Genomic DNA, 10192 nt, shown 5'->3' with positions numbered 1-10192 from the left:
TGTATCTTCCAAGTTTAGATAAGTGGCATATTGACTGGAAATGAGGGACAGAGAAACAAGGAATCATCTAAGTAATAGGAATCGTGAAGTTTACAGCAAAGGCACCAGGAAGCAGCAGGAAAAGAATTCAAAGGAGTAGCTGCTTTGCACTGAGATGCTCTCTCTTAGAGTAAGTCGTGTGGGCACTGAGCCAATCAGTGGTCTAGGGAAGGAGTTGGCAAACTATGGCTTGTGAGCCATATGCAACCTTATATACATGTGTCTCTGAAGCAAAATGGAAAAGTTTTAAAGGATTTTATATAGCTAATGATCACCTCACTTGTTTGTAAAAATATATTTATGACTCGAATAATTTTTAACTTGTGAAGGACAAGATTGGCTCTTCCATCTTAAAAGTGAGCCAACCTCTGGGTAGGGCTTTTATTAGCCTCTCTGAACAGAAGGTAAACAGAAACATGCATTCATTTTTGAGATGGTTGATTAAGAGAAACAGTCTTCAACTAGAGATTTCTTATATGTGGAGCAGTACATATTTACCATCACTGATACCTGTGTATGATATCTCATATACCATTTTCATTAAAATAAAGTCTAATTCATTTACTTATTTGGGCTTTGAAGAATATTTATTGGCCTTGAGAAAAGTTCATTACAAAATATTGGATAAAAAATAGACTATAAAGCAATATAATTAATATTTACCAAATATAACTACTTAGTTAGAGAGAAGACTATCAGAAAGTATATGAAAATATTATTAGTGATATTTAAAAATAGATTATCAGCATGTGATTAATGTATCATATAATTAAATAGTTCAATCATAATAAGAAGCATTATGCAGTCATCACCATAATTCATTCTAGAACATTTTATATTTTCTTATAGTTATGATTGTTAGCTTCCCATTTTCCACTAACCTCTCCTGCCACTAAGCCAGTTCCAACTCAGGGATTCCAAAGGACAGAATAAAACTCATCTCCGGATCTTCTGGAACTTTCAGTCTTGACAAGAGCAGAGAACATCCACTTTTTCCTGCAGAGGCATGGGTAGATGCAAACAGCTGGCCTTCCCGGTAGCAGTCCAGTAGATATTACCCACTATATCAACAGAAAAGGATCTCTGGTGGCATAGTAGGTAACAGGTTGACCCTAAATAAATGTCAGTGGTTCGAATCCACCAATTGTTCTGAAGGAGAAAAATAAAGCAATCTGCTCTTGTGTAAAGATTGAAAGTCTTGGTAACGCAAAGGGACCCTTTCACTCTGCCCTGCAGGATCTCTGAGTCTGAATGGATTTCATGGCAGTGAGCTATACTTGCAGGGACCTGATGTGCAAATAGGAAGGACAACCTGACTTTAAATATTCATTTTTTTATGATTCAGATTTAAGATCTTTTGGTGATTATATAGTCAGCGAATATTAGTTTAAATTTGATCTTATTTATTTCATTGACAAAAAATTTAATAATGGGTTATTATATAGTTTATATACTACTTATTATGACTTAAGGAAGAAAATGAATGGTTATGATTGGTATTTGTACAATGTAAGCCTCGTTTAGAAACACATCTTTTTGTTAAGATTTTTAGAAGGAATGTTAAATATGCTTACTCAGCTAATTATTTTAAGAAGGGATATGTGCTTCAACTACAGGTAGATGTCATATGAACTTATAGAAAGATAAAAAATAGGTTTCATAAGAATTCCTGTGTTTTAACAGAAGACTTATCTGTAAAATATAAAGATAAACATTTAATTTGCATCCAAAAAAATCACATAAAATGGGTGACAATAATTTCCATAAGACATACAGTGAAGAAACTAGAGAAGTTTGCTAAAAGTCATTTCAAAGATTTAGATACAGAGTGATTGAACATGCTTCTAAATTAAAAATTTAGAATGTAAGAATTTTAAGGATATCACCTTTGAGATACAAATATAATGCAATAAAAATACATAAAACCTAAAAATTATTTTTCTTAAGAGCGTATTTAAAACCATGTAATATTAGTACTACTACAAGTAATAAATTTAAGCAATTAGACAAAAAAACTTACACGTCTGAGTTTTTGTGACAATGCAGTAGCATTTAAAATCAGTAAAGTAGAATGTTCAATAAATGTTAATTATAGGAGAGTAAACATTTAGAAAATTCAATTTTTATACATTCATATATTAAAATAAATTTCTATTTTTACATTATTATGTGTTAATAAATAAAACAAAAATTTTACAAGAGTAGCAAAGTGAATTCTCTTGCAATATAAAGGAGTGAACACAGGAAAACAACCAAACAATATTGATTTATGTGACTGTGACCCCACCGAAAAAATTAAACAAAACCACTTTTAACATAAATAAGAAAACAGTAAATATAAATCCTGGATGAGAATCTGGGGCACATAGCACATAAATCCTGCATAATATTGTCATATATGCTGTTCATTGAGTAGATACTTAGAGATCACAATTCTCCACTAGAAAGACTTGGGTCAAATTACCGCAACAAAGAATTGACTTTGAAAAACGTATTTCATATCTCTGTTTCTCAGTATCCTCAATGAAGATCACAGGACAATAATTTCTACTCAGAACAATTGTCAGTCTGTACAGTGTGGTAGCTTGTGTGGAAGTTCTCTCGCTGGCATTGCAGGCACCACGAGGCTCACCTCAAGTGCACAGGGTTCAGCAGAGCTTCCAGACTAGGGACAGACTTTCCAGAAGGAATCAGCTGCCCGCTTCTGGGTGCTTAGCCAATGAAAACCTTGTGCATAGCAGCGAACATTGCCAGATACTGAAAATGTCATGACAGCAGCAGAACTTTAGCAGAGCTAGTGGCCGAAGATGAGCCACTCAGTTTGAACGGGACTAAAATATGACTGAGGAAGAGCTAACCTCATAAAGTAGACTCAACTGTGATGACTTGGAAGCCTTTAAGACCTTCATTTGAGTCATAAGGCATGACTCAAAATGAGAAGGAATCACTGTAGACATTATTAATGATTTGTCCCTGGAATATCTGAAGTATGAATAAAGGGAAGTTGGAAGTTGTCAAAAATGAAATGGAATGCATAGAGACCAAGGTCCTAGGTATTAGCTGAAATGGGCTTCTATTGGCCTTTATGATTCAGGCAGTCTTGTATGTTTTGGAAATGACAGATTCAAGAATGACATTGCATTCCTTATCAGAAAGGGCATTTCAAGACATATCTTTGGTCTTTTTAATAGTTAGCAGTTATTTAATGTTTATTAATATGCTGAACACTGATAAATCATCTTCAAATATTCTCAATAGTCACAAAGTTCTGCTGTTGGTAAGGGGTCCTGGGTCCGTTCTAATTCATAGCTCTTTCTATAAATAACCATATGATCCTTTATGCAGCTGTACCTGACTGGAGTGGTCTGTTTAAATCGAGAACAACGCAGAAGTAGAGTTGGTGTCTGAATGAGGGTCCAGAGTTTACCGAATCCTAAAGTTGTTTCAGGAATGTTTTATTTTTGCTTTGTTTTTACAATACTTTTGCAAGTCCATGTATTTCTTTATTGCTTATATCAACAGGATTCAATAATTTTTCCCTTATTTCTTATTCATAAGAAATTCAAAGTCTAATACTTGGAATTAAGTTGGAGTAATTGAGTTGTGTTAATTATTATGGCTGTTTTAGCCATAATTTCTAATGTGATATTCAGTAATACCTTGGTTGTTAAACAGCTCTAACCTTGAACTCTCAAAGTTCAGGAAAAAGTAACTGCTCTGTATTCATAACTTTTCTCAATAGTTGAGCCAAAACCCTGACTTGAAAAACCCAGTGTAGACAGATAATGAGTCCATAGTAGCATCTGAACTCAGGCAGAAAAGGGAGACACTTCAGTCTAAGTACCATTCTTAAGCAACATATAGTACTTGTTTTCATGCATAAAACACTCATCCTTGGTTTTTTTTTGTTACATGTTATATGCACAAACCATAACTATGGCTCCCAAGAAAATTAGTGATACCAGCAGTGACCTGAGAGATAAGTGGCAAGAACCACAAAAGAGGTAGAGAGCAACCTCATTGCAAAATTTGAATCCTGTCATTGCTTGTCTGATTTGGCAGCTGACTACAACATGACAAAGTGGAAATTTTCAATATCTTGGGGCGGGGGGATTGATTAAAGCAAGTAATGTAGTGAAAGATGTGAAATTTTTATCTACAAAAGAAAGAAACCAAACCCTTAAGGAGGTTAAAAAGTTACTGATAATTTAGGTAAATCAGAAACAACTCTATGGAGATAGTGTATCTGAGACAGTGATAAGCCAGAAGACTACAAACCTCCAGAATGATTTAAAATCCTGGAAAAAATGAATTTATATGTGTAATTTTGAGCCTCAGAACAAATTATTTGTTTTTTCCTTACTTATTATGGGAAAATATGTTCAGCTCTTGAACTTTTCAGTGTTCAAACACGAATTTGGAGAGAGTTAAGTTCGATGACTGTATTATAATTCTGGACTCTGTCTAGATTATAGTCTGTGGCTATAAACCCCTTTTGGAGGGTTTTTCTCTACTCTATTAATGGACAGGATTATGATAGTGGACAAGATTTGTGTGGGATTAATAACTGATTTGAGTAGAGGCTGTGAAGCGTCACATACTTCGTTTCCTTAGGGCATCTTTAATCCTTTGTTAAGATTAGGGTAATTCAAGACACCCTTCTTGGTTTTCTTGGATGAGTTATATATGTTGGTACCCCTGCGCAATTCTTTCACACTTGACCTGGAAAGTCAGACCTGTATTTACTGACTGGGCTTTGGTGGAAGCAATTAGACCTGCTGTGATTTGGGGACATCTTTGTCCTCTGTCTCTGGAGTCATTTGGCTCACCTCTACCTCACCTTCTGTTTTGTCATTAAACAGCAACCACCACCACATGACACATTTCCTTGAAGTTTTCAAGTTTCTATGGGATATTACAGTGAATCATAGAACCCAGGCGGGCATATAAGGGAATTTTCTCAGGGGAGAAGTGGGGGAAAAGTTTAGTAGAATAGCATTTCAGAAGAATTGGACATTTGAGGCATTTTTTACCTGAAACTCCTTGGGACTCACAAAACAAACAAACTCCCTGCCATCAAGTTGATGCTGACTTCTAGTCAGGGCAGAGTCGGCCCTGTTTGTTTCTGAGATTGTAACTCTTTACCAGAGTAGACAGCCTCATCTTTCTCCTGAAGAGCTGTTAATGGTTTTGAACTGATGACCTTGTGGTTAGCAGACCAACATGCAACCACTATACCACCAAGGATTTGCTTCAGACTAGTGTGGCATTAATTCTACTGAAATAAATTATTACCCCAGTAATTTAAAATAGAAATGTAGAATAAATAAATGATAGATTTAAAATCACATATCAGAGTTGAGAAGTTAATGGTTTTTGTAGTAATATAGCCCTAAGAAGGCTAAGTGATAGCCTGTTTTTATCTTTTAACTCAGTTAACCATTTAATTAGCTTGATTTAGTTACCTTGCCTAAGTGCTGTCAATCATTGATACTGAGTAGATCCAACCCTCCAGTGGGAATTGCCCCACAGGATTTCCAAGACTGCTACGTCTTTCTTCTTTAGAAGGACTGGTAGATTTAAAACCTCTGAAATGTTGGTTAGTCCCTGAGGACTTAACCACCCTATCACCAGAGCTCTTTTACCGTAACTTAGTTATCTTTAAACTACTTAGTTTGTCCCAATAAGGAAGGAGCATGATCTAAGAAAAAATAATAATGTTGGATGATGCCAGGTATCACTTTCAATTGTGTCCCCAAATTAAGATGTTATCTTGAGTTAAAATTGTCTCCCAGAGAGTGTAGAATAAAAACAATCTGTCAAGTATAATCTTTTCAGATTTTTTGTTTTGTTTCATTTTCAATTCACGAATTTGGAACTTTTTCAATTGGAAGAATTATAATTCTATTGCAACTCAAAATGTGAACAAATTCAAGGCTTTGCTAAAGCACAAAAGAGAAATTTGTGACCTGGGGAAATTCTGATCCCCCAGGTCTATTCTAAATGCTTGCAATGAAAAACTGTCTGCAAGAATAAATGTGACAGAAGTCCTCCTGGCAAAGCCACTGCTGGTCTGCAGCCTGAATCTAGCGGCACAGTAGAGCCTCCCGCCTCCATTCCCAACGCAATGGTTCCAATTGTCCTGAGGCAGACAACAAGTTAAAGTCCATTAAGTTAAAAGGTAGGGGGTGGACAGAGCACTGAGGTTTTTATCAGACTGAAATTTCTTTCTTTCCAGAACAAAATGTGAACCAAAGACAAGTTGCTAGTTACTGAAAGTTCTTGTTTTAGCCACGAACACAGGGAATTGGCCTGAAGCAATTGTGGCAAAAGCCAGTAAACTCTTGGGAATCCATTCTGTTCCCATATGGATTGTTTCCCCAAAGTGCACCCCATACCTGCCCTTAGACCCAAACCCGAGAAGTCGTATCCAGTACTCTGCAAATGGCAAATGGAGTTTGTGTTTTCCTGTTACCGTCTCGTTAGCATGTTCTTTTTGCTCCCTACCCCTAATGTGAGATCATTTCTGTCTGAGACATTAATGGAAGAGGAACACTGAGGGAGAAGGTGGGACAGTAGCTTTAGGTCTCACTAGGATGGCTATGACCATACTGTGTGTAAAGAGGAGACAGTTATAATTTCTGCCTAGGAAACCATTGAGCCCATGTTTCACAATGGCTGTATGCTTGGCTAATCAATAGGCAAGGCTTGAACCCAGTAGCAGCAATAATCTGTGGGAAATAATTTTGGCAGGTTTCATAAAAAACTAGAGTCTTAAGGACACTATGAAGTAATTTTACTCTGTTTGATGAGATTACAACGATTCATAAATGAATGAACAACTGTTGGTTTTGTTGCCTTTGTAACGAGAACAAGAGTCAATAATTTGGTTTCAAGTTGGCCACATGGCTTTGAAAATTGAACATCTAAGGAGCATGTGTTCGTGAGTTAATTCCACTCTTTCCCTGACCTCTCCTTGGGCTACCTGTGCTGGAGTTATTGGGTAACGTTAAATGGGACTATGAGAAGACAGAGGTGAGAACTGAGACTCGGAGGGTTTCCAGAATCCCACAGGTACAGCCATTGAAAAATGAGGGCGGCTGGTGGTTACATAGATATCAGTATTTCATAGGTAATCACCTCATTACTTTATGAATCTAGTCTAGAAGCTCATTTAGGAAAAATAATAAATAATCTTAATTATTGCCTATTGCAATGGATTTATTTGTGGCCTCCCTAAACATAAATGTTTTATGTCTAAATCTCTGGAACCTATCAGAGTGACTTTGCTGGAAATAGGGTTTTTGATGTTACTATCAGCTGAATAGGCTGAGTCATAATTCCATCTAAGTTCTACTGTCTTCATACGAGAGGAAAAATAACACAGATATAGGGAAGCAGGGGTAGGACACTAGTTACTGCTAGTTACTAGTTACTAGTTACTGAAAACTTGGAAAAAAGATAAAGCCCAATTCACATATTGGGGTTTCTACATTGAGTCCCTCTTTAGCTCCTGGACTTAAAGCTGAAAATGCCCAGTGTAAGAAAAATGAGTGATTGTTATTCTAAAGTTATAGAATTAGCATTCATTGGACTTTGGTTCAGATCTCTTGCTTTGAGAGGGCCCCATGAATAGTGGCTCTGGAATATTATATATAAATACCAATGCTATTTTAATGCTCTTCTTTACTATGATGTATTAATCTGGTATACATGGTTCTGCTGATATGAATTAATATCTTTTAAGATTTTCCCTAGCATCAAGCCCCTTTATTTATGTAAATAGTGCCCAATCACCTAAGAGTTTAATCTGTACAAATCGATTCATGTATTGTGATTTGCAGCTGGCCTATCTATACCTTGTATAATTTCCTTTTCTTTACAGTATTTTAAATTCTATACCTTCCCTGACAATCACCTCCCATTGTTTGTGTAAATAGTGTCCAGCCATGAAAGGATTAATTCTGTACAATGTAAATAACTCAGGTGTTTTGATATGTAGTTAGCCTATGTTGGTCCAATATTCCACTTTCAACCTTGTCAGTTGATGCCTCCCATATACATTGGACCTGATGTGGGTTTTCAATATTTTCTGTGTCTTTGGGCTTTCCTTTTCCTTCATATTTTGGTTTAGCTTTGATGCATTTTGTCATTGGGGCTAGCCCTCTTAGGTTTCATTAAGTTTTTCAGTTTTTCTGTATATGAAACCCAGAAATGATGAATCTATAAATACAGCAAGTAAAATAAGGGTTCCTGGGGAGCACAGTGGAGGAGGGATGGGGTAAAGAGGAGATGATATCAAGAAGTTGAAGAATAAAGAGAATGTTTTGAAAATGACTTTGATAGCAATTGTACAATACTACTTGATGTGACTGAACTATGGTATATCTGTATTATCTCCCCCCAAAAAAGATTTGGGGAAATAAATAAATTCTATATCATTGGCTAAACTAATGGCAGGCTCAAAAGAATCAATGTATGCCCCAGGGGGATGATTGACAATGTTCTCTATCATAAAATGATAATGATGTCACCAAAGTGAACCAGAGACATGTAAACCAGAGGTATATTAATAGATTGGGGGGCTCAGACTTAATTCTAGCCCCAATCTAAGAAAAATTAATTCTATTACATGGTTCTGCTTGATGTTCATGCTCATGAAGAGATCATTTAAGATATGAGTGCTATATAGCAAAGTGTGGTGAAGAAATTAGATGTTGCCCAGCTGTCAGGAAAACAAAACAAAACAAACAAACATAGTGTATGGGGTCTTGTCTTCAAAACAGCAAAAGCACACCAGTCGGTGTGATCCAAGAACTGTAAAAAAAATACATTCCAAAGAAGGCAATGGTATCAGATCTTAGATTGTGAACATCTGGTTTACAGAAAGCTATGGCTGACATTGGAAGAACAAACTCCCTTTGCTCTTGGATCCATGTGACTCCCTACCCATTGGCCTGTGATCTTCATGCCTTCCACATCACCATTTGGTGTCTTCACCTGCTGCCATGTGACTCTGAAGAGAGACGTATGGACTCACATCAGATTTATGGACTTGAGATGGATTAGGTTGGGATAACTTCTAGATACATAATTACTTCTAGATATAAAGTTCTTTCATATACATAATGAGTGTCACTGGACTGTTTTCCCTAGACAATCCGACCTAACATAATTGAAAAGTGGGTAACTGAAAATGCAATTAGATAAAATTTAACACTTTATCATTTGATTTCCCTTATGACCTATTTTAATCTGTTTTTGTGTTTTAATATTTTCTACTTTCTTTTCAATTGAGGTTTTTCTCTGTTTTACTTTGTCATTTACTTTTCTCTGTTTTACTTTGTTACTAACATTGTTTTTTTCCCCCCCTGTATGTTTCTAGAAATGAAATTCAGGATATGTAAATCCATAGAGAGTATAACTGAATTAATGTTAATTTGGGATTGTGGTAGGGGGGTTGGGAGGATGTGGGGAGCTAATAACAAGTACAAGAAAGAAGAAAATATTCTAAAGTTGATTGTGATGATAATTGTATAACTCTTCTTAATATGATTGAACTGTTGAATTGGTTGTTATAGGAGTTATATATACATAAACTGTTTTTTTTTTATGAGGGAGAAAGGCATGAAATAGATTATTCCTCAAAACTTCAGAATAAATCACTAAGGCTAGCAGCCTGGTTTGGACTTTAAGTCTCCTGGACAGTGAAGAAATGAGTCCCATTTTTCATATTTTGTTGCAACAGTCTTAGGATGTTGTTGCAAAGGACTTAGGGAACTGATATAGTCATGGTGTCAAGTAGTGGTGTTAACAAACCCAGGGACAAGGGAACAATGAGTGATCCAAATTGGTGGTGAGGACGGTGTAGGAGGCTTGGTAGGATGTGATCAAGGGCAATGTAACCAAGAGGAATTACTGAAACCCCAATGAAGACTGAGCATGATAGTGGGACAAGAGGAAAGTCAAAGGAAATAGAGGAAGGAGCTAGGAGGGAAAGGGCATTTATAGAGGCAATAAAGGCATGTACATATGTAAATATATTTTTATATGAGGATGGGGAAATAGATTTATGTGCATATATTTCTAGGTTTAGTATTAAGGTAGCAGAAGGACATTGGGCCTTCACTCAAGTACTTTCTCAAAGCAAGAA

This window comes from Echinops telfairi, unplaced genomic scaffold (assembly GCF_000313985.2).
Source record: "Echinops telfairi isolate 266 unplaced genomic scaffold, ASM31398v2 ScPeMD7_7424;HRSCAF=8462, whole genome shotgun sequence".
Classification (NCBI taxonomy): domain Eukaryota; kingdom Metazoa; phylum Chordata; class Mammalia; order Afrosoricida; family Tenrecidae; genus Echinops; species Echinops telfairi.
The sequence above is the reverse complement of the archived record's forward strand: the minus strand, read 5'-3'. Positions refer to the sequence as shown.